General features: G+C 45.5%; 1 long non-coding RNA gene across 1 annotated transcript in view; it reads left to right on the top strand.

Annotated features, from left to right (window-relative positions):
• Positions 1-1,328: 1,328 nt before the first annotated feature.
• LOC137533918 (uncharacterized) overlaps positions 1,329-24,300 on the top strand; it is a 35,409-nt gene continuing 12,437 nt past the window's right edge. Inside the window, exons 1-2 of the long non-coding RNA XR_011024248.1 lie at positions 1,329-1,407; positions 14,509-14,622. This is a non-coding gene — a long non-coding RNA (uncharacterized lncRNA). The remainder of the gene's footprint in view (positions 1,408-14,508; positions 14,623-24,300) is intronic.

Raw genomic sequence — 24,300 nt, 5'->3', positions numbered from 1 at the left:
ATGACCTCACTGCAGCAGATGATGTCACAGGGCCCCTAGTGGCCGGACCGCACAATACCTTCCAATCTGTTTCAGCACACAAACCATGCAAGCTGTGGTTGCAATCGGTGCGCAGAAACCGCTGGGAATTTGGCCGCAGACCGACTAGAAGGGAGCCTGTGAGTTACAGTAATTACAAATTACACACTATTTCAGGGTATAACTGCCACCACCTCTGTTACCATGGGACAGAGGAGCCCACTGACTGGCTGATTTTAGACCTGCAAATAAAACGGTGAAACACGCTCTATTCTGTCTAGCTAGCAACAATAGTAGCAACTCTTCAGAAGTCAGGGTTCAGTTTGTGCGGCTGAATAGCAGGGTAGCTGAATAAACAAATGACGTTAGCGTCGTTTATTAAATGTAATATAAATAATATATACAGAAAATCATTAAAATCAACAATTATAGAAACATTAATTGCCAGTATGAAAATAAAAGGAAGGAGAAAATCCCTATTTTCATGGAAATATGTCCTTTCTGGGAAAGAAATGCTAAGTCCTTGGTTGCAGAGTGGAGGGCTTCAAAGAGAGGCGTGCGCAGAAGCCTCAGAAGACGCTCAATGAGCGAAACGTTCGTTAGGCAGCACCACTGCCCCCCACCTCACCTCACCCCACAGCCATCAGAGCCAGGGTAGGCAAGAAAAATTCAATGCTATTGATCCATGCAGCTTTTAAATGTTATTAGCCGGATGAAATAAAGCTATTTTATATGATTAGAATATGCAAGTGCCAGCTTACTCTCTTCTAACCTTAAATCTAATTGCTACCTGTTTTCTGTTTGAGCTTGAGCACGCAATATCAAATATTAAACTACCCTGCTTGCTATCTCTGCATGTTTGCAACTAACAACGCTATAACGCCACCATTACTGCAGTGCCTGTTCTGTCCTTCTGCTTTGTACAGTGGAGGGCTTAGTGTCAAAAGTCCAAACAAGCCAGATGCCAGCATGTCCTCAAGCTGGCAATGTAGCTGGCCAGCTAAGACCTGTCCTAGGTTGCCATTATAGTTTATATAAATATACACCAAAACCTGCCAGTAACCTCAGTACAGTTCACATGTTCATAAGTTTAAGCCAAACAGCAGAGTTATTGCTGAAATGTACGTTTCTGAATGTTATATAACAGAATATATATGCATTGTGTTATCAAAGGCAGCAGGGGGAAATATGCCTTTAAGAGTCATGACATAGGTTAGCCAATCACAGCCAGCCTCACACTGCACCAGAGCCTCAACCAATCCTAGCTAGTTACACACTGAACCTGTGTGGGAAACCCCCTAGCTAGATCATTCTAGAGTCATTGCTCATCAGAGAGAGAAGAGACCAGAGTTCCAGAGAAGTTTTATGGAAGTACAGAAGGCCAAATAGGTATTTAATACACTTATCTATGTTCCCTTATTGTTTAATAGTGTAAGAGTAAGTAGGCCTATATAGTGAATCTGTTGTTATGTGTTTACTTGCAGTTCCACCACATTCAAATGCAAATCAAATCGAATAACACATGCAAATTCAAATACAAGTTGAATATCAAATACAAGTTGAATATCAAATTCAGAGCACAAATACAAGATCAAATGCAGATTCATCATCAGAGTATAGATCCAATCAGCTCCAGAGTACAGATTCAAGCACAGAGAGTCAAATACATCCACCATCTTATGTTATCTGACAATCTTATGTTATCTGACAAGATTGAACTGTTAAACCACCTTTTGTGATTTATTTATTTATTTTTATCCTCCACAATTTGTACATGGCTGCACATGTTGCAGTGTTATATGAAGAAAAGTTGAAGTTATTAAAGAAGTTATTCTAATGTATTTGGTGTGCTCTTTAACCACTTCAGGACCACAGTCTTTTCGCCCCTTAAGGACCAGAGCCTTTTTCTCCATTCAGACCACTGCAGCTTTCACGGTTTATTGCTCGCTCATACAACCTACCACCTAAATGAATTTTACCTCCTTTTCTTGTCACTAATAAAGCTTTCTTTTGCTGCTATTTGATTGCTCCTGCGATTTTTACTTTTTATTATATTCATCAAAAAAGACATGAATTTTGGCAAAAAAATGATTTTTTTCACTTTCTGTGCTGACATTTTTCAAATAAAGTAAAATTTCTGTATACATACAGCGCGAAAAATGTGGACAAACATGTTTTGGATAAAAAAAAACCCATTCAGTGTATATTTATTGGTTTGGGTAAAAGTTATAGCGTTTACAAACTATGGTGCAAAAAGTGAATTTTCCCATTTTCAAGCATCTATGACTTTTCTGACCCCCTGTCATGTTTCATGAGGGGCTAGAATTCCAGGATAGTATAAATACCCCCCAAATGACCCCATTTTGGAAAGAAGACATCCCAAAGTATTCACTGAGAGGCATAGTGAGTTCATAGAAGATATTATTTTTTGTCACAAGTAAGCGGAAAATGACATTTTGTGACTAAAAAAAAAAAAAGTTTCCATTTCTTCTAACTTGCGACAAAAAAAAATGAAATCTGCCACGGACTCACCATGCCCCTCTCTGAATACCTTGAAGGGTCTACTTTTCAAAATGGGGTCATTTGTGGGGTGTGTTAACTGTCCTGACATTTTGGGGGTGCTAAATTGTAAGCACCCCTGTAAAGCCTAAAGGTGCTCATTGGACTTTGGACCCCTTAGCGCAGTTAGGCTGCAAAAAAGTGCCACACATGTGGTATTGCCGTACTCAGGAGAAGTAGTATAATGTGTTTTGATGTGTATTTTTACACATACCCATGCTGGGTGGGAGAAATATCTCTGTAAATGAAAATTTTTTTAATTTTTTTTACACACAATTGTCCATTTACAGAGTTATTTCTCCCACCCAGCATGGGTATGTGTAAAAATACACCACAAAACACATTATACTACTTCTCCCGAGTACGGCGATACCACATGTGTGGCACTTTTTTGCACCCTAACTGCGCTAAAGGGCCCAAAGTCCAATGAGTACCTTTAGGATTTCACAGGTCATTTTGCGACATTTGGTTTCAAGACTACTCCTCACGGTTTAGGGCCCCTAAAATGCCAGGGCAGTATAGGAACCCCACAAATGACCCCATTTTAGAAAGAAGACACCCCAAGGTATTCCGTTAGGAGTATGGTGAGTTCATAGAAGATTTTATTTTTTGTCACAAGTTAGCGGAACATGACACTTTGTGGGAAAAAACAATTAAAATCAATTTCCGCTAACTTGTGACAAAAAAATAAAATCTTCTATGAACTTCCCATACTCCTAACTGAATACCTTGGGGTGTCTTCTTTCTAAAATGGGGTCATTTGTGGGGTTCCTATACTGCCCTGGCATTTTAGGGGCCCTAAACCGCGAGGAGTAGTCTGGAAATCAAATTCCGCAAAATGACCTGTGAAATCCTAAAGGTACTCATTGGACTTTGGGCCCTTTAGCGCAGTTAGGGTGCAAAAAAGTGCCACACATGTGGTATTGCCGTACTCGGGAGAAGTAGTATAATGTGTTTTGGGGTGTATTTTTACACATACCCATGCTGGGTGGGAGAAATAACTCTGTAAATGGACAATCGTGTGTAAAAAAATCAAAAGATTGTCATTTACAGAGGTATTTCTCCCACCCAGCATGGGTATGTGTAAAAATACACCACAAAACACATTATACTACTTCTCCCGAGTACGGCAATACCACATGTGTGGCACTTTTTTGCACCCTAACTGCGCTAAAGGGCCCAAAGTCCAATGAGTACCTTTAGGATTTCACAGGTCATTTTGCGACATTTGGTTTCAAGACTACTCCTCACGGTTTAGGGCCCCTAGAATGCCAGGGCAGTATAGGAACCCCACAAATGACCCCATTTTAGAAAGAAGACACCCCAAGGTATTCCGTTAGGAGTATGGTGAGTTCATAGAAGATTTTATTTTTTGTCACAAGTTAGCGGAACATGACACTTTGTGGAAAAAAACCATTAAAATCAATTTCTGCTAACTTGTGACAAAAAAATAAAATCTTCTATGAATTCCCCATACTCCTAACTGAATACCTTGGGGTGTCTTCTTTCTAAAATGGGGTCATTTGTGGGGTTCCTATACTGCCCTGGCATTTTAGGGGCCCTAAACCGTGAGGAGTAGTCTGGAAATCAAATTCCGCAAAATGACCTGTGAAATCCTAAAGGTACTCATTGGACTTTGGGCCCTTTAGCGCAATTAGGGTGCAAAAAAGTGCCACACATGTGGTATTGCCGTACTCGGGAGAAGTAGTATAATGTGTTTTGGGGTGTATTTTTACACATACCCATGCTGGGTGGGAGAAATAACTCTGTAAATGGACAATCGTGTGTAAAAAAATCAAAAGATTGTCATTTACAGAGGTATTTCTCCCACCCAGCATGGGTATGTGTAAAAATACACCACAAAACACATTATACTACTTCTCCCGAGTACGGCAATACCACATGTGTGGCACTTTTTTGCACCCTAACTGCGCTAAAGGGCCCAAAGTCCAATGAGTACCTTTAGGATTTCACAGGTCATTTTGCGACATTTGGTTTCAAGACTACTCCTCACGGTTTAGGGCCCCTAGAATGCCAGGGCAGTATAGGAACCCCACAAATGACCCCATTTTAGAAAGAAGACACCCCAAGGTATTCCGTTAGGAGTATGGTGAGTTCATAGAAGATTTTATTTTTTGTCACAAGTTAGCGGAACATGACACTTTGTGGAAAAAAACAATTAAAATCAATTTCTGCTAACTTGTGACAAAAAAATAAAATCTTCTATGAATTCCCCATACTCCTAACTGAATACCTTGGGGTGTCTTCTTTCTAAAATGGGGTCATTTGTGGGGTTCCTATACTGCCCTGGCATTTTAGGGGCCCTAAACCGTGAGGAGTAGTCTGGAAATCAAATTCCGCAAAATGACCTGTGAAATCCTAAAGGTACTCATTGGACTTTGGGCCCTTTAGCGCAGTTAGGGTGCAAAAAAGTGCCACACATGTGGTATCGCCGTACTCGGGAGAAGTAGTACAATGTGTTTTGGGGTGTATTTTTACACATACCCATGCTGGGTGGGAGAAATAACTCTGTAAATGGACAATTGTGTGTAAAAAAATCAAAAGATTGTCATTTACAGAGGTATTTCTCCCACCCAGCATAGGTATGTGTAAAAATACACCCCAAAACACATTATACTACTTCTCCCGAGTACGGCGATACCACATGTGTGGCACTTTTTTGCACCCTAACTGCGCTAAGGGGCCCAGAGTCCAATGAGTACCTTTAGGCTTTACAGGGGTGCTCAAAATTTAGCACCCCGCCCACTTGCCAGGACAGTTAACAAACCCCACAAATGACCCCATTTTGGAAAGAATACACGCTAAGGTATTCCATGAGGGCCATGGTGAGTTCATAGAAAATTTTATTTTTTGTCACAAGTTAGCGGAAAATGACATTTTGTGAAAAAAAAAACAAAAACACAAAACCACAATTTCTGCTAACTTGTGACAAAAAATAAAACATTCTATGAACTCACCATGCACCTCACGGAATACTTTGGGGTGTCCTCTTTCCAAAATGGCATCATTCGTGGGGTCTGTCCTGGCATTTTAGGGTCTCTGCAATCATTACATGTATGGCCAGTATTAGGAGTTTCTGCTATACTCCTTATATTGGGCATAAGGGTAATGCACTGTGGGCTGAAAGGAAAAATGAACGTCAAACAATCAATCAATGTGGATGCCAAAAAATTTTGAAAAAAAAAAAAGAGGAGGAAGGCGTCTGCCAGGACATAGGAGCTGCCGCCCCAAAAATCCAAACCCACCAGCTCGTATGCCCTGGCAAACCTGATTTATCCATTCACACTGATCGATGTGGATGAACAAATCATTGCCAGAGTTCTTTTTTGATACAAAGTGTTTGCCAAAGCATATGAATCCCCAACACCACTCCTCGGCCCATATGCCTCGGCAAACGTATCTTTTTGACTGCGGAGGAGAAATCTCGTCCTGCAGCGCTACATGCACCGACTTGTGTGTAAGCTGACAGGCGCGCAATGTTCTGTCAGGATGCACCATCAGTGCTGCAGCTGATTGGTCGGTCTGGATAGAAAAAAAGACAAAACAATACAAAAAGGAGGGGAAGGCGTCTGCCAGGACATAGGAGCTGCCGCCCCAAAAATCCAAACCCACCAGCTCGTATGCCCTGGCAAACCTGATTTATCCATTCACACCGATCGATGTGGATGAACAAATCATTGCCAGAGTTCTTTTTTGATACAAAGTGTTTGCCAAAGCATATGAATCCCCAACACCACGCCTCGGCCCATATGCCTCGGCAAACGTATCTTTTTGACTGCGGAGGAGAAATCTCGTCCTGCAGCGCTGCATGCACCGACTTGTGTGTAAGCTGACAGACGCGCAACGTTCTGTCAGGATGCACCATCAGTACTGCAGCTGGTTAGTCGTTCGCTCGGTCCACCTGGAAGGTTATTGGATGGAAAAAGAGAAAAAAAACCCCAAAAAACAAGCAAGCAGCAAAGCAATTACTTCATTAACATTAATAACCTTTGAACTTTTTTAATAAAAAACTTAACATTGCAAACCAAACATTAACTTCTTTGCTTACCTGTTTTTTGTTTTTTTTTAACTTACCTCCCGAGGACAAACCTCTCCTCCCCCATGGAACAATGTGCGAAGTGCAAATCGCACAGAGTTGTGGCGAAATACATTACGCAATTTGTCCCAAGTGAAAGGAGAGGTTTCTGGCAGCCCTGTGTATTAGGGTCTCTGGAAACCCGATGTTTGGTTTCACACTGCATATTGACATATCCGGTGGGTCGAGCCCGCCGCACCGTATCGTCCAAAACAGACCTTCAGGCAATACCACAAGAGTAGCATTCGGCCTAGTAATGAACTGCGTCGCCATAGACTAACATGACTTCCGCACCGATCGATATTGCCACAGAAGCCACGCAGTAACGTAGGCATGCACTAGCGTTAAGTCAAGCACTTCCGGCGTAGGGGGGGACCGCAAAGTGTGACTTTTGCTAGGCATTTTGCCCTAACGCATCGCAGCAGTGTGAAATAGCACTGAGAGACCCTTGTGTGCCTACCGCTGTGTGTGGAGTTCCCTATTCTCTAATAGTGTACCTGCTCGTGGTACCTCTCAAAACACTCCCCTAGGCATAGGCCAGGCTGGTCAGGACAGGTGGGACAATAAACAGTGGTGTCACGCCTTATTCCAGCCCTGCTGCAGACACGACAGCGTTTTCTTCGGATTCGTTGACCTGGGGTAGTCGGAATTGGATAGGCGTAATGCCTTCCATGTAGCCGGCTAGTTGCATCTTGGGGTTGGGCCACGGCACCTCCTGGATACAGGAGTTCCATCACGATCTGTTTATTAAATTGAATAAACGAGCCAGTTCTCCCAGCCTTACTGTAGAGAACAAAGCTGTTGTAAATTGCCAATTGAATGAGGTAAAAAGACACTTTTTTATACCAGCGTCTTGTTTTTCGGGCAACTAAATAGGACGCTAACCTCTGGTCATTGAAGTCCACCCCTCCCATGTTAGTATTATACTCGTGGACGACAAGGGGTTTTTCAATGACCTTAGTTCGCCGTTGAATTTCAACTGTCGTGTCTGCGTGAATGGTGGACAGGAAGTAAACCTCCCTCTTGTCCTTCCATTTCACCGCGAGCAGGTCGTCAGCACACAAGGCGGCCCTCTGCCCCCGTTGAAGTTTGGTGGTAATGAGCCGTTGGGGGAAGCCCCGGCGACTAGGCCGCACGGTGCCACAGCATCGGATTTTTTCTATTTTTAAGTGCTGAAAGAGGGCCACACTTGTGTAATAATTGTCCACAAAAAGATGGTACCCCTTCTGGAACAAGGGTGACACCAAGTCCCACACAACCTTTCCACTGCTCCCCAGGTAGTCAGGGCATCCGACCGGCTCCAATTTTGAGTCTTTTCCCTCATAGACCCTAAAATAAGATGTATAGCCTGTGGCCCTTTCACAGAGCTTATACAGTTTCACCCCATACCGGGCGCGCTTGTTTGGGATGTACTGTTTGATGCGAAGGCGCCCGGTAAAGCGTATGAGGGACTCGTCTACGCAGATGTCCTGGTCAGGGGTATAAGCATCTGCAAATCTGGATGACAGGTGGTCTATGAGGGGTCGAATTTTGTGGAGCCGGTCAAAAGCAGGGTGGTCACTTCGATGACAGGTTTCGTTGTCATTGAAGTGCAGGAAGCTCAGGATGTTCTCAAATCGTGTCCTGGACATGGCAGCAGAGTACAGGGGAACATGATGTGCTGGGTCCGTAGACCAATAAGACCGCAACACATTCTGCTTTACTAGTCCCGTGTGAAGGAGAAGGCCCAAAAAAATTTTCATTTCGGAAACTTGGACTGGTTTCCACCGAAAAGGCTGGGCAAGGTACTTTTCTTGATTGGCGGTTATATATTGTGTGGCCTTACGGTTGGTCTCTGCCACAATTAAGTCCAAGAGATCCTGGGTGAAGAACAGATAGAAAAAGTCTAGGGCCGATCCTAGATTATCTGTCTCCACCTGGACTCCAGACTGGGCGGTGAAAGGGGGAAGTACGGGTGCGGCGGAATCAGGGGATTGCCAATTTGGGTTTGCCAGCACCTCTGGTAAATTAGGGGTAGTACGGGCCCGTCTTCTTGGTGGCTGCGACTGGGATCTTACTGCACGTGCCACCGAACCAGTTTCAACTTCCATGCTGGTGCTCGCCACTTCACCAGGGTCTACGGAAGTACTGGTGCTAGGTCCAGGAGATGTTGTGCTGCTGGTGCCTGCCCCACTATGAAATCTCAGACCAGCACGAACACCACTCTGCTGCCCTTGAGGCTGATCCTGCGCCACCTGCGGTCCAACAACATGGGGTGTGGTACGCCTGGCTTTAGCCGGGACCTCAACCTCGTCATCACTATCGGTCAGTGAGCCACTGCTCAATTCAGGTTCAAACTCTGACCCGGAAGATTCGTCGAATGAGGCGTCCCAATCGTCCTCATCCGACTGGGCCATGTACCTGAGAACCTCATCATCGGAATACCCCTTTCTTGCCATGGTGGGCTGCTAAATTTAGGGGGTATTCCTCTGAGACTACGCAGAAAAAAGAGCACCTACCTAGCAAAAGGGAGTATTTGAGAGGTAGAAAGCTGTGCTCACTGAGTTTTGATAAAAAAAATAAATCAAAACTGAGGTTTACAGTGCCACAGCTATTGTACAGTGTTTTTTGCAGTGATCAGAAAAAAAAATTCTGTCACTGCGGTGGGGCGGGCTGAACGCAAGTGCAGGCGAACGATCAGGCCTGATCGGGCAAACACTGCGGTTTTTTTTTGTGGATCCTAGTGACCCTAATAGATCTGACTGCGATCAGTAATGATCACTTACAGATACTATATAGTACCAATGTTGATTAGCGACAGTGATGACGCTAATTAGTGACTGTGGTGCAGTGGGCTGAGCACTAACTGACACTTACAAAGGGGCCTAGCTAACTGGCCTAACTGCTAACACTAGTGATACTAAAAAAGTGACAGTTTTCACTGTTTTTAGATCACTTGGATAGTGACAGGGGGGTGGTGGCGAGTGGGGAATCGGAGGCAATCAGAAACAATCACAGGACAATCAAAGGCAATCACAGGGCAATCGCAGGCCAATCACAGGGCACTCAATTCCCGGGACAATCAAAGTCAATCACAGGGCAATCAAACCAATCACGACACAATCAAAGCCGATCACAGGCCAATCAAAGCAAATCACAGGCCAATCACAGGCCAATCACAGGGCAATCAAACCAATCACGACACAATCAAAGCCAATCACAGGGCAATCAAAGCCGATCACGGGACAATCAAAGCCGATCACGGGACAATCAAAGCCGATCACGGGACAATCAAAGACGATCACAGGCCAATCAAAGGGCAATCACGGGACAATCAAAAAAATCACGGGACAATCAAATACAATTACAGCACAATGAAATTGAATGTCAGCACAATGAAATTGAATGTCAGCACAATCAAATACAATTGCAGCACAATCAAATACAATGCACTGGGAAGGTGATTGGGGGGGGGGGGGGCTGAGGGCGATCTAAGGGTGTGGGGGGTTGATTAGGTGCCCGGGGCAGACTGGGTCCTGATCTGGTGGGTGGCAGACACAGGGGGTGACGATAGGAGATCAGTGAGGGATTACAGGGGAGAATAGATGTAAACAATGCACTGGGGAGGTTATCAGGAGGGGGGGGTCTGAGGGCAATCTGAGGGTCTGGGTGGGTGATCAGGTGCCCCCAAGGGACAGTTTAGGGTCTGCGCTGATGGGTGGTGGTGACAAGGGGTGATAGACAGGTGATAGATGGGTGATAGACAGGTGATCAGTGGGTAAGACAGCTATATAGCTGTATACAGCATACAGGGGGGTGGTCTGGGAGGGGGGTCTGGGGGGGATCTGAGGGTAGGGGGGGTGATCAGGGGACCCTAGGAGGCAGTTAGGGACCTAACCTAGGGGATAGCGTCCCTAGATAGTGACAGGGAGTGATTGATGGGTTTTTAGGTGGGTGGTGGGGTGCAGATGCTGGTGTGCTGGGGTGGTCAGGGGGGGTTCTGAGGGCTGGGGTGGGCGATCGGGGGGTCTGTGTGGGGCAAAGTGTGTTTTGCTTTCACCTAGCTAATGGCTGCCGTCCTCTCTGATGGTCGCACGACGAGTGACCATCAGCGGAGGAGGCAGCCAGTATAATACACTTTGTTACAATAACAAAGTGTATTATACTCCTCTGATTGGCCGGATCGCCGCATTTGAAACCCGCCGGCGCTGCTAATTGGCCGGCGGGTTTCCGTGCAGAGTGGGCGGAGCCTATTGCCGGCGGCGATCGCGTCATTGATGACGCGATCGCCGCACAGCCACCGCTGATGCCGCCCCCGCCGATGGGCGTATTGCGGTCGTTTGGGCCCGGACTTTGCCGCCGCCCATCGGCTGGGGGCGGTCGTTAAGTGGTTAAACCTACTGCTTCCATAGAACGGTGTTAGAGGAATTACAGAGTAATAGACAGTCTGCTTAGACTAAAGAGACAGAGATTGCATAATTCTTCTAATGCCACAGCGCACAAGGCACTACATAGTGCTGCACCTGCCACAGGCAAGGATGTAATCAGGATGATGTTCAAAGTGGAGGACATTGATTTTGGGTCCTCTGCCATTCTTATACCCCTGATCCAGTAGGAGGGAGTGAGGGTGGGAGCCACACACCCCCTTAGAACTTGAGATGAGTCCTCCCCTTCTGCTGGGGACCAAAAATCATATCTAACCGTATATGGGTTCTATCTCACAGAATCGTACAGGTCAGGGCAGATTTACTAACATTTTCAGATCTGTCTCGATTTACCCAGCACCCCAATACCAAACATGAGTGGTAGGACCCCTGTGGTATCACCGGGGCACTTTCGAACTGACTAACTGACAGCCCTTACCTCAGAATAAGAAAAAGACACCGAGAGCCCAATATGGTGTAGTATGCTCAGGACAATAGTGAATAATGTAATGTGAGAAGGTTATACTCACAAACAAGGGTTACCGCTGAGGCAACCACTGTGTATGCAGGTGAGGAGATTAGACCTGTCCTCACTCAGGGTTAAGCAGTCGCTCTCTGTAGATAGACGAAAGGTAGGGGTGGGTCCCCCTTCCACCAAGGGTGGACACTATAATGACTTTGATGAACAGAGGTGCCAGCAGAATAAAAACAATAATTAAACGTTTTAAAATATGCTGGGGAGGCAGTGGTGGACTTACCTCCGAAAGCAGACTAGACTACTTGTCTGACATAAATAAACACTTTATTAGTACCCCAATAGATGCAGCGCGTTTCGCAGGACCAAGCCCGCTTCATCGGGCATAAAACGGGACAAAACAGTAGCTCTCAGGTAGCACGTATAGCGCCTATACGTGCTACCTGAGAGCTACTGTTTTGTCCCTTGTTTTATTGCCTGATGAAGCGGGCTTGGTGCTGTGAAACGCATTGCATCTATTGGGGTACTAATAAAGTGTTTGTTTATGTCAGACAAGTAGTCTAGTCTGCTTTCAGAGGTAAGTCCACCACTGCCTCCCCAGCATATTTTAAAACGTTTAATTATTGTTTTTATTCTGCTGGCGCCTCTGTTCATCAAAGTCCTTACCTCAGAATGTTCTGAAACTTTCTCAGTACCAGCGCTAGGCAAAACCCGGCACGCGCTGTGAGTTTGGAGGGCCTGCCAGCCTTGTAACATAGGAAATATGACAAATCTAGCAGTTATATAGCAGGATTATTATATACATCTAGGAATTACAGCAGGTCAGGTCTAGATGAAGGGCTCTTTGAAGCTAGGACAGCAGGCAGCGTGTCGGCTTCCCTGCTGGGATCGGGGCCAAGGAGTCTCGCTCTCTCTCCATTAAATTGGTTCAGTCAGGCTACTTATCTGACTTCATCTGATGGATGGGCCCTTAGCACAGCTGGGTGCCTGGGACAGTTCCTGCTGAAGGCTTCCTGCCATTTGGTAAAAGTAGGGATGGGACGAATCCACAATTTCTCCGAATCCGGATCCGAATCTAAAAAGGTTCTCGAATATCTCGAACCTTTCGAATCCCGAATCTAACGAATCCTGCACATACGAATTGTGCGATCCGTGGTATAGTTGCCCGCAGTATAGGTAGCGAGGTAAAGGTGCCTTCAGTATAGCTAGCTAGGTATGGGTGCCTTCAATATTGGTAGCTTTCAGTATAGGTAGCAAGGTATATGGGCCTGCAGTATAGGTAGAAAGGTATATGGGCCTTCAGTATAGGTAGCAGGGTATATGGGCCTTCAGTATAGGTAGCAGGGTATATGGGCCTTCAGTATAGGTAACAGGGTATATAGAGGCCTTAAGTATAGGTAGGTATGTGGGTAGGTATAGGGGCCTTTAGGTAGGTAAGGGGACCTTCAGTATAGGTAGCAGGGTATAGGGCCTTAAGTATAGGTAGGTATGTAGGTAGGTATAGGGGCCTTTAGATAGGTAGGTACGTATAGGGGGCCTTTAGGTAGGTATAGTGGCCTGTAGGTAGGTAGGTAGGTATAGTGGCCGGTAGGTAGGTAGGTAGGTATAGTGTCCTGTAGGTAGGTAGTTAAAGGGACCTTCAGTATATGTAGCAGGGTATAGGGCCTTAAGTATAGGTAGGTATGTAGGTAGGTAGGTATAGGGGCCTTTAGGTAGGTAGGTATAGGGGCCTTTAGGTAGGTAGGCACGTATAGGGGGCCTTTAAGTAGGTAGGTAGGTATAGAGGCCTGTAGGTAGGTATAGGGGCCTTTAGGTAGGTAGGTAGGTAGGTACATATAGGGGCCTTTAGGTATGTAGGTAGATATAGGGGCCTTTAGGTAGGTAGGTAGGTAGGTACGTATAGGGGGCCTTTAGGTAGGTATAGTGTCCTGTAGGTAGGTAGTTAAAGGGACCTTCAGTATAGGTAGCAGGGTATAAGGCCTTAAGTATAGGTAGGTAGGTAGGTATAGGGGCCTTTAGGTAGGTAGGTATAGGGGCCTTTAGGTAGGTAGGCACGTATAGGGGGCCTTTAGGTAGGTAGGTATAGAGGCCTTTAGGTAGGTATAGGGGCCTTTAGGTAGGTAGGTAGTATAGGGGGCCTTTAGGTAGGTATAGGGGCCTGTGGGTAGGTAGGTATAGTGCCCGGTAGGTAGGTACGTATAGGGGGCCTTTAGGTAGGTATAGTGGCAGGTAGGTAGGTGTCGCTCCCCCCCCCCATGCCTCCTCCGCTCACCCCCATGGCCTCCTCCGTCCCCCGTGCCTCCTCGCTCACCCCTGCTTAAGTATCAACTCACCTGTCCAGTGGAGCGCAGAGCGGCAGACCTCGTCCTTACTTCTCGGTTCCCTCTAGTGGCCGGACCGGCTTTTACTGATGACGTCATTGTAAAAGCCGTCACTAGAGGGAACCAGGAAGTCAGCGAGAGGTCTGCCGCTCTGTCTGCGCTCCACTGGACGGGTGAGTTGATACAAAGTATGCGGGCGGCCGGGCGGAGGAGGCGCGGGGCGGTCGGAGGAGGCGCGGGTCGGAGGAGGACGAGTGCGAGCGGCGGATGCGCGGCGATGCAGCGTCGGGATTCGGCGGATTCGTAAAGTGGAAAATGGCGTCGGGATTCGAATCCACGAATCTCGAATATTTCCCAATATTCGAGGGATTCGTGGATTCGCCGGATTCGTCGTCCCATCTCTAGGTAAAAGTAAAAAAACCTGTCTTAAAAGAAGGAATGTCATTCTGTTCACTGCAATGACTGTGCAAATCTAACCAGGAAGCGATCAGAAAATGGACTGCGTGAATCCTCCCGATTCGCCGGCGTTTCTCACGGCTGTTCCGTGACAGAAGGGTCTAGTATGACATTTTTTGCATGCAAACTGTTTTGGAAGCTAACATTCTCCATTAGTGAAAATTGGACCACTTGTTTCAGATGCACAGAATGTTCCAAGAAATGGGGAGGCGAGCACGGCCAGGCTGACCCTGACTGGACAACTTACTGGGGCCGATTGTGGAAGATCCAGGAGGACAGCAAGGGAATCCCCAGGTATGTATAATTTTATAATTGTACACGTTAAAGGGAACTAAACACATTTTCTTTCACTAGAATTTCTCCTGGCATAGAAGCTGCCATGTTCCCGCTTAATCACCCTGGCATTCTATTTTTTGTGCCAGTATTTTTTGCATTTTTTTTATTTTTTAAATCGTGTAGCTAGCTACATGACTCCTCCCACCCCTCCAATCGCCGCAGGCAATGACGTCATCGACGCTGTGACGTCGCCGGGAGTCCGATCCACCCCTCAGCGCTGCCTGGCACTGATTGGCCAGGCTGCGCACAGGGTCTTGGGGGGGGTGCCTGTTACGCGGCGGGTAGCAGTGCATCGGCGGTGATCGTCCCGAACACGCAGCTAGCACGTGTTTTTTTTTTTTTTTTTTTTAAACATGTATGAAAATCGGCCCACCAGGACCTGAGCGGTGCCCTCCGTCGGTTATGGACCAGCTGAGCTCGTCCATACCGCCAAGGAGGTTAAGTTAAATAAAAGTGGTGAGCGTATAATGAAGTTCCAACCAATAACTTTGCCAAAGAGTATTCATTGGTACAAAAAGAAATCATTTTATTCTAGAAAAATAGTATAATGAGCATTCAGATGTCAATGTAGCAACCCCCCCCCCCCCCCCCCACCCACCCAAATAAAAACCTTAAAGGAGCGGAGGCTCCCTTTATGTATGAAGTCATACACACAATGGTTCCAGATAATTACACTCAGCAAATAGGAGAGCAGTTGTACGGACAATGTAGCCCTCGCCATAATACAGGTCCTTCTCAAAAAATTAGCATATTGTGATAAAGTTCATTATTTTCTGTAATGTACTGAGAAACATTAGACTTTCATACATTTTAGATTCATTACACACAACTGAAGTAGTTCAAGCCTTTTATTGTTTTAATATTGATGATTTTGGCATACAGCTCATGAACACCCAAAATTCCTATCTCAAAAAAATAGCATATTTCATCTGACCAATAAAAGAAAAGTGTTTTTAAAACAAAAAAAAGTCAACCTTAAAATAATTATGTTCAGTTATGCACTCAATACTTGGTCGGGAATCCTTTTGCAGAAAAGACTGCTTCAATGCGGCATGGCATGGAGGCAATAAGCCTGTGGCACTGCTCAGGTGTTATGGATGCCCAGGATGCTTCAATAGCGGCCTTAAGCTCATCCAGAGTGTTGGGTCTTGTGTCTCTCAACTTTCTCTTCACAATATCCCACAGATTCTCTATGGGGTTCAGGTCAGGAGAGTTGGCAGGCCAATTGAGCACAGTAATACCATGGTCAGTAAACCATTTACCAGTGGTTTTGGCACTGTGAGCAGGTGCCAGGTCGTGCTGGAAAATGAAATCTTCATCTCCATAAAGCTTTTCAGCAGATGGAAGCATGAAGTACTCCAAAATCTCCTGATAGCTAGCTGCATTGACCCTGCCCTTGATAAAACACAGTGGACCAACACCAGCAGCTGACATGGCACCCCAGACCATCACTGACTGTGGGTACTTGACATTGGACTTCAGGCATTTTGGCATTTCCCTCTCCCCAGTCTTCCTCCAGACTGGCACCTTGATTTCCGAATGACATGCAAAAGTTGCTTTCATCCGAAAAAAGTACTTTGGACCACTGAGCAACAGTCCAGTGCTGCTTCTCTGTAGCCCAGGTCAGGCGCTTCTGCCGCTGTTTCTGGTTCAAAAGTGGCTTGACCTGGGGAATGCGGCACCTGTAGCCCATTTCCTGCACACGCCTGTACACGGTGGCTCTGGATGTTTCTACTCCAGACTCAGTCCACTGCTTCCGCAGGTCCCCCAAGGTCTGGAATCGGTCCTTCTCCACAATCTTCCTCAGGGTCCGGTCACCTCTTCTCGTTGTGCAGCGTTTTCTGCCACACTTTTTCCTTCCCACAGACTTCCCACTGAAGTGCCTTGATACAGCACTCTGGGAACAGCCTATTCGTTCAGAAATTTCTTTCTGTGTCTTACCCTCTTGCTTGAGGGTGTCAATGATGGCCTTCTGGACAGCAGTCAGGTCGGCAGTCTTGCCCATGATTGCGGTTTTGAGTAATGAACCAGGCTGGGAGTTTTTAAAAGCCTCAGGAATCTTTTGCAGGTGTTTAGAATTAATTTGTTGATTCAGATGATTAGGTTAATGGCTCGGGGAGGAGAACGCCAGCGCATACCACTAAGGCTTCATCTGAAATGATCACCAGCTCAGTGTGAAGCACCTAAATAGATTTTCTGCACACTTTGCATTCATTTCAGATGCAAAGCATATGCAAATCTGCTACTACTTATTATGCAAAACAGGAAACTCCGGAGGAGGGGCTGGGAGCAGCTAACCTGACAGTTACATAGTTACAAACCACCCTGGCGTTCTGATTAAATCGCCAGGGTGGCTGCGGGAGGGTTTTTTTTAAATTAAAAAAAAACTATTTCATGCAGCCAACTGAAAGTTGGCTGCATGAAAGCCCACTAGAGGGCGCTCCGGAGGCGATCTTCCGATCGCCTCCGGCGGCAAGGAATAACACGGAAGGCCGCAATGAGCGGCCCTCCGTGTTTCGCTTCCCTCGTCGCCATGGCGACGAGCGGAGTGACGTCATGGACGTCAGCCGACGTCCTGACGTCAGCCGCCTCCGATCCAGCCCTTAGCGCTGGCCGGAACTGTTTGTTCCGGCTACGCTGGGCTTGGGCGGCTGGGGGGACCCTCTTTCGCCGCTGCACGCGGCGGATCGCCGCGCTGCAGCGGCGATCAGGCAGCACACGCGGCTGGCAAAGTGCCGGCTGCGTGTGCTGCTTTTTATTTGGTGGAAATCGGCCCAGCAGGGCCTGAGCGGCAGCCTCTGGCGGTGTTGGACGAGCTGAGCTCGTCCAGACCGCTCAGCAGGTTAAAAAAAAGTGGGGGGAAAGGCTGTGGGTTCCTAAACACATGTTGCAATTGAATGGTTAATCGCACAGGCATACACCGCCTCTGTCAGACTGAAAAATGCATGCCCTGCATCCTAGACAAATGCTAACATTTATTAAACTAGGAGGAACTTTAGCTTCTCCTCGCTGTTCAACAAAATGTAAGTTACACATTTTTTCTTGCTTAGCTGCTCCCAAGGTTAATAGCTCGTTTAGAGAACCTTTTTTCATGATATGCTAATTTTTTGAGATAGGAATTTTGGGTTTTCATGAGCTGTATGCCAAAATCATCAATATTTAAAACCAATAAAATGCTTAAACTACTTCAGTTGTGTGTAATGAATCCAAAATATATGAAAGTCTGTTTATCAGTACATTACAGAAAATAATGAACTTTATCACAATATGCTAATTTTTTTAGAAGGACCTGTACAGTTGCCTAAAGTCCATGGACTGATGGCTAAATGACCTAAGGGCAAATTATGCAATTGCACTGTAATGGTCCGGGCAAAGTTCCGTATGGTCAAGATGGCTCAACTATATTCACGGTATTCCCAAATGCATGTGCTTATTCCAGACTTGCCGAACACAAAAAGCAATGTCACTTGCTACAATATAGATATCAACGGCATTAGATCTCCATCACAGGCTGTGTAATCTTATGATTGTATACTCCAGACATTCCAGCGTGAATAGATATGTCACTGGCAAAGAGATGTTATTTCCAAGAACACCGCTAAAGTCCCACTCGCAGACTACTCAATGATTTTTTTGACATAATGAACGGCACAGTCCTATTCACAGGCATGTTGCTATTTCAGGAAGCATACAGCAAGTTTTGCAACAAGCGGAAGCAGCGTGGAAAGTAGCCAGTTCTGATAGTCAAAATCAGGCGTGAAGTACTGCAGAAGTTTGCATGAAGCAGAGTGGCTCATATAAAGCAGGCAACAACAGATTTTTGTAGAGAGTTACCTGCCCTGAGTAAAGTCCATCTTCATTACTGTGATCATCCGCTGTTCACTGTCCAAACCAGTGGGTTCTGCTTCTGTCCATATGAGCTAGTCCTCCAGTTGCTGTAAATCCATGAAAAGGCTTGATGAGTGTCCGGATAAATAGCACCACAAGTGGCATAACAGCAGTGTAAGCGGTAAATCACACGGGACGCCAATGCATTCATCCGTTTCCCCGTACACTGCACAGTGAGATGTGATGTCAGAGCCTCCTAGCTCTGCCCACCGACCGGTTGCACATGCGCGCTTCATCAGGGTGTGGCTTCAGTACAATGGGAATGGTGTTTTATGTAGTTCAGTCACTCCTACGCCGCCCATAAGTGGCGGGTAGAAGAACATGGGTACCTCCCATCCACTGAGCGCTGTAATCACAAGACTACCCTGTAATAGTGCAATACAACATCTCGGACAGCCAAAACATCACAGCATGTAAAGATTCAGGTGAAACAGGAAAGGGCACTGGAATTCCATCTGTACCACCAAGAGATCAGTTTTTCCAACCCCCATAGATATAATGGTAGTTCAATCCCTGTGTCCATGACTTACAGACACATAGGACTCCATGAACTCCATAATAAAGGATAGCATAATTTTAAAGGGGGCCTCCTCCAACTTGCCTAACACAGCTCTACTGAAGAAGACCTCAAGATGGACATCTAGAATTACAGCTCTTTCATAGGAAACATTGTAATCCAAAGTCAGCATTATGACCCAAAGGGATCAGGGTGCAAAGTTTAAAAATCCAACTACACTCCTTTTTTGTTTTAGAATTTTATCAAAATCCCCCCTTCTCTGGGAGATATTAAAGAGAATCTGTACTCTGAAATTCTTACAATAAAAAGCATACCATTCTATTCATTATGTGCTCCTGGTCCCCTCTGTGCTGTTTCTGCCATTCTCTGCTGCAAACCTGGCTTGTAATTGCCAGTTTTAGGCAGTGTTTACAAACAAACTAACCAGCTTCTAATAGGCTCAGCTAAGCAGAGTGTGTTAGTCACACAGAGCCTGCAGGGGGTGTGTACAGCTTCTAGCTAATCACAAGCAGCCCTGCACATTCCAGTCTGACTGCCTCAGCCTGACTGTGCCGACTATAGAGAGAAGATTAGATCATATAACAGAGATAACACAGCTACTGTGCAATTAGGAAAAGCTGCAGTAAGCCAGACCACATTAGAAAAGGCATAGGAACTTATAGCATAGAAGAAATAAAGATAAACAATTTGTTACAGAGTCTCTTTAAGCTTATAGATTCCCTTGACCTTCGACTGCAATAGATCACCCTTATGAAATTCCTTATTTTTTGCCAATGGAGTTCTGTATTCATTATCTTTGGCATTCCGCATATGCTCACCTATCCTCGCCCGCAAAGGATGCGTCGTTTTACCAATATAGTGGATACCGTGAGCATATACACAACCCCTTCAGTTGCACAATTAATGAAGGACTGTATCCGATAGGATCTCTGTCCAATGGAATCATAAAATTATTTGGTTCGATCTACCAATTGGCATACCTGACAATGTCCACACTTATACATCCCATTAGGTATTGATTTTCCTAACCAGGTCGTGGGTGAGCTCCTCTTAAATTCACTCTAGACTAATTGAATTCTTAGGGAAGATGCCCTCTTAGCTGTAAGGTGGAGTAATCGCCAACCAAGGCTTTGATCTCGGGGGATGCAGTAAGTACTGGCCAATGCCGAGTAAGAATCTCCCTCAATGCCTCCCAATGGCAGCCATAAGGTGTGGGGATCCTCAAAACTGCACTTCCCCGAGATCTCCTCGGGTGGGCATCACCACGTTTATTTGTTGTCAATAATTCTGCTCTATCAAGAGCCCAGGCTCTTTTTAGTGCCTTTTTAAGAATTCTATGGGAGTATCCTCTTTCTCTAAAAGGAGAATACATATCCTTTGACTCCTTAGGAAGGAGTCATCTGAGCTGCAATTATGTCGCAGACGTTGGAATTCTCTGAGGGGGATCGATCTTATCTGACAAAGGGGATGGCAGCTGGTGGTGTGTAAGACAGTATTACCCGCTGTGGGTTTCCTAAAACTAGAGGAGATAAGTTTGTTGTCTTGTATCTTTATTTCGAAATCCAAGAAATTCAAACTCGTATTATTCACTACAAAAGTGAGTTTAATATTTAACGAGTTATCATTCAGATCCCGAAGAAAGACACCAAGTTCTTCCGCAGTTCCTGTCCACACCATCAAAATCTTATCCACAGGGTGGCGTGCTCCTGCCATAGCGGATGTTTATAAACAATTGAGCGTTCCTAGAACCCCAAATGTAGATTCACGTAGGCAGGAGCACAGGCCACCCCCCCATGGACGTACCCCTTGTTTGTAAGATCCATCAAAGGAGAAACAGTTGAATCTCAATATAAATTCCAATAATTCAGCCACAAATCCATTATGGCACCGATATCCTGTGTGGGAGTCCTGCAAAAAGAATTGAGTGACCCCGACCCCCTTCTCATGCGGGATCGACTTGTACAATGATTCCACGTCGATCCCCACCAGAAGGGAGCCGGGGAAACCGTCACCCCATCAATGATCCTCAAAACTTCAGTCGTGTCTCTCACATACGATGGAAGCTGTACAACAATATCCTTCAACTTTTGGTCAACAAATTTTCCCACCCTCTCCAAAGGGCTATTCACAGCTGAAATAATGGGATGGCCAGGGGGTTTCACCGGATCTTTATGTATCTTTGGAAATATATACAGTGGTGTGAAAAACTATTTGCCCCCTTCCTGATTTCTTATTCTTTTGCATGTTTGTCACACTTAAATGTTTCTGCTCATCAAAAACCGTTAACTATTAGTCAAAGATAACATAATTGAACACAAAATGCAGTTTTAAATGATGGTTTTTATTATTTAGTGAGAAAAAAACCTCAAAACCTACATGGCCCTGTGTGAAAAAGAAATTGCCCCCTAAACCTAATAACTGGTTGGGCCACCGTTAGCAGCAATAACTGCAATCAAGCGTTTGCGATAACTTGCAACAAGTCTTTTACAGAGCTCTGGAGGAATTTTGGCCCACTCATCTTTGCAGAATTGTTGTAATTCAGCTTTGAGGGTCTTCTAGCATGAACCGCCTTTTTAAGGTCATGCCACAACATCTCAATAGGATTCAGGTCAGGACTTTGACTAGGCCACTCCAAAGTCTTCATTTTGTTTTTCTTCAGCCATTCAGAGGTGGATTTGCTGGTGTGTTATGCATCATTGTCCTGCTGCAGCACCCAAGATCGCTTCAGCTTGAGTTGACAAACAGATGGCCGGACATTCTCCTTCAGGATTTTTTGGTAGACAGTAGAATTCATGGTTCCATCTATCACAGCAAGCCTTCCAGGTCCTGAAGCAGCAAAACAACCCCAGACCATCACACTACCACCACCATATTTTACTGTTGGTATGATGTTCTTTTGCTGAAATGCTGTGTTACTTCTACGCCAGATGTAACGGGACACGCACCTTCCAAAAACTTCAACTTTTGTCTCGTCGGTCCACAAGGTATTTTCCCAAAAGTCTTGGCAATCATTGAGATGTTTTTTAGCAAAATTGAGATGAGCCTTAATCTTCTTTTTGCTTAACAGTGGTTTGCGCCTTGGATATCTGCCATGCAGGCCGTTTTTGCCCAGTCTCTTTCTTATGGTGGAGTCGTGAACACTGACCTTAATTGAGGCAAGTGATGCCTGCAGTTCTTTAGATGTTGTCCTGGGGTCTTTTGTGGCCTCTCGGATGAGTTTTCTCTGCGCTTTAGGGGTAATTTTGGTCGGCCGGCCACTCCTGGGAAGGTTCATCACTGTTCCCTGTTTTTGCCATTTGTGGATAATGGCTCTCACTGTGGATCGCTGGAGTCCCAAAGCTTTAGAAATGGCTTTAAAACCTTTACCAGACTGATAGATCTCAATTACAGTACTTTTGTTCTAATTTGTTCCTGAATTTCTTTGGATCTTGGCATGTCTAGCTTTTGAGGTGCTTTTGGTCTACTTCTCTGTGTCAGATAGCTCCTATTTAAGTGATTTCTTGATTGAAACAGGTGTGGCAGTAATCAGGCCTGGGGGTGACTACAGAAATTGAACTCAGGTGTGATAAACTACAGCTAAGTTATTTTTTAACAAGGGGGGGCAATCACTTTTTCACACAGGGCCATGTAGATTTGGAGGTTTTTTCTCACTAAATAATAAAAACCATCATTTAAAACTGCATTTTGTGTTCAATTATGTTATCTTCGACTAATAGTGAACGGTTTTTGATGAGCAGAAACATTTAAGTGTGACAAACATGCAAATGAATAAGAAATCAGGAAGGGGGCAAATAGTTTTTCACACCACTGTAGATAGCAGTGTTCTCCCCAGATTTTTTTTCCAGCCAGGTGGCATGAAAAAGTAGCCGGGTGGGGTGCGACGGGGGAATTCAGGGCCGGTGCAACTCTGCTTACCGCACAGGATGAGGAGAAACTATGATACCCAGTGTTTACCAAAATTAACTGGCTAAAGCACTCCTCTAAAAGAGCCTGATGATAACACTGAATATTGGTGTTATAGTTGCATTTCATACTACAACACGGGCAACACGGTGGCGCAGTGGTTAGCTCTCTCGCCTTGCAGCACTGGGTCCCTGGTTCGAATCCCAGCCAGGGCACTATCTGCAAAGAGTTTGTATGTTCTCTCCGTGTCTGCGTGGGTTTCCTCCGGGCACTCCGGTTTCCTCCCACATTCCAAAAACATGCGGATAAGTTAATTGGCTCCCCCTAAAATTGGCCCTAGACTACAGTACTTACACTACATAATATAGACATATGGCAATTGTAGGGATTCGATTGTGAGCTCCTTTGAGGGACAGTTAGTGACAAGACAATACATATATATACACTGTACAGCGCTGCGTAATATGTCGGCGCTATATAAATAATAATAATAATACTACGGTTGATTATTGCATTTAATGTGTCGGTTAATTTCACGTATCATACAACAGTGTTTGTTGCATTTCATAGAGGGGGGTGATTTTTGCTTTTCATATGGATGTTATTTGCTGCTGGGGTCGAGGGGTATTGCAGATAGTATACAGGGTCAGTCAGTATCATGCTAAATTATCTGCAATACCGCTGGACCCCAGCAGCAAATAACATCCATATGAAATAACATGCATGTGAACTCTGCAAGAATCACTCCCCACACACTGCCCTTTCAAGCCACGCCTTCAACACAGGATCTGTGTCCCATATTTACTTTTTTGATCAGTGGGCAACTTTTAACAGACTTTGCCCAACTACCAGAGCCAGCTTTGTAATTTTTACTGCTCTAGGCCAACTTTTTACAATTGTAAATCAAGTAAGTTATATAAGCACTTATGGACAATGAGGCAGGGTGAGACAGACAGCATTCAGCACCATCCTCCATCTCCAGCAAGTCAGCTTATCTGAATTGCAGCTAACTGCAATCATTGTTTGTTTTCCCAGGTCCCCTAGCTTGAAAGCTCTGCAGACTGAACTATATCAGCATGCCCCCCAACCATCCCGGATTGGTCGGGATTCTCCCGATTTGGAGGGGCTATCCCGGGAAGCCCCCCTTAAGTCCCGGCCGGCTGGGGAGAGAAGACAGGAAGAAAGTGATTGATGCGCCAGCCGCGCTAATAAGGAATGTGGGAGCCGGCTTTATTCCTCCCTACTTTCCTTTGAATGCCCCCACCTGCTGTGAATGCCCTCCCCGTAGGTAGTGTGTGCGCAGCAGAGCGGAGCGGTAGGTCCTCTTA

The sequence above is a fragment of the Hyperolius riggenbachi genome, chromosome 10 (genome assembly GCF_040937935.1).
Source record: "Hyperolius riggenbachi isolate aHypRig1 chromosome 10, aHypRig1.pri, whole genome shotgun sequence".
Classification (NCBI taxonomy): Eukaryota; Metazoa; Chordata; class Amphibia; order Anura; family Hyperoliidae; genus Hyperolius; species Hyperolius riggenbachi.
Note: the sequence above shows the minus strand (reverse complement) of the source record. Positions and strands in the feature narration are given on the sequence as shown.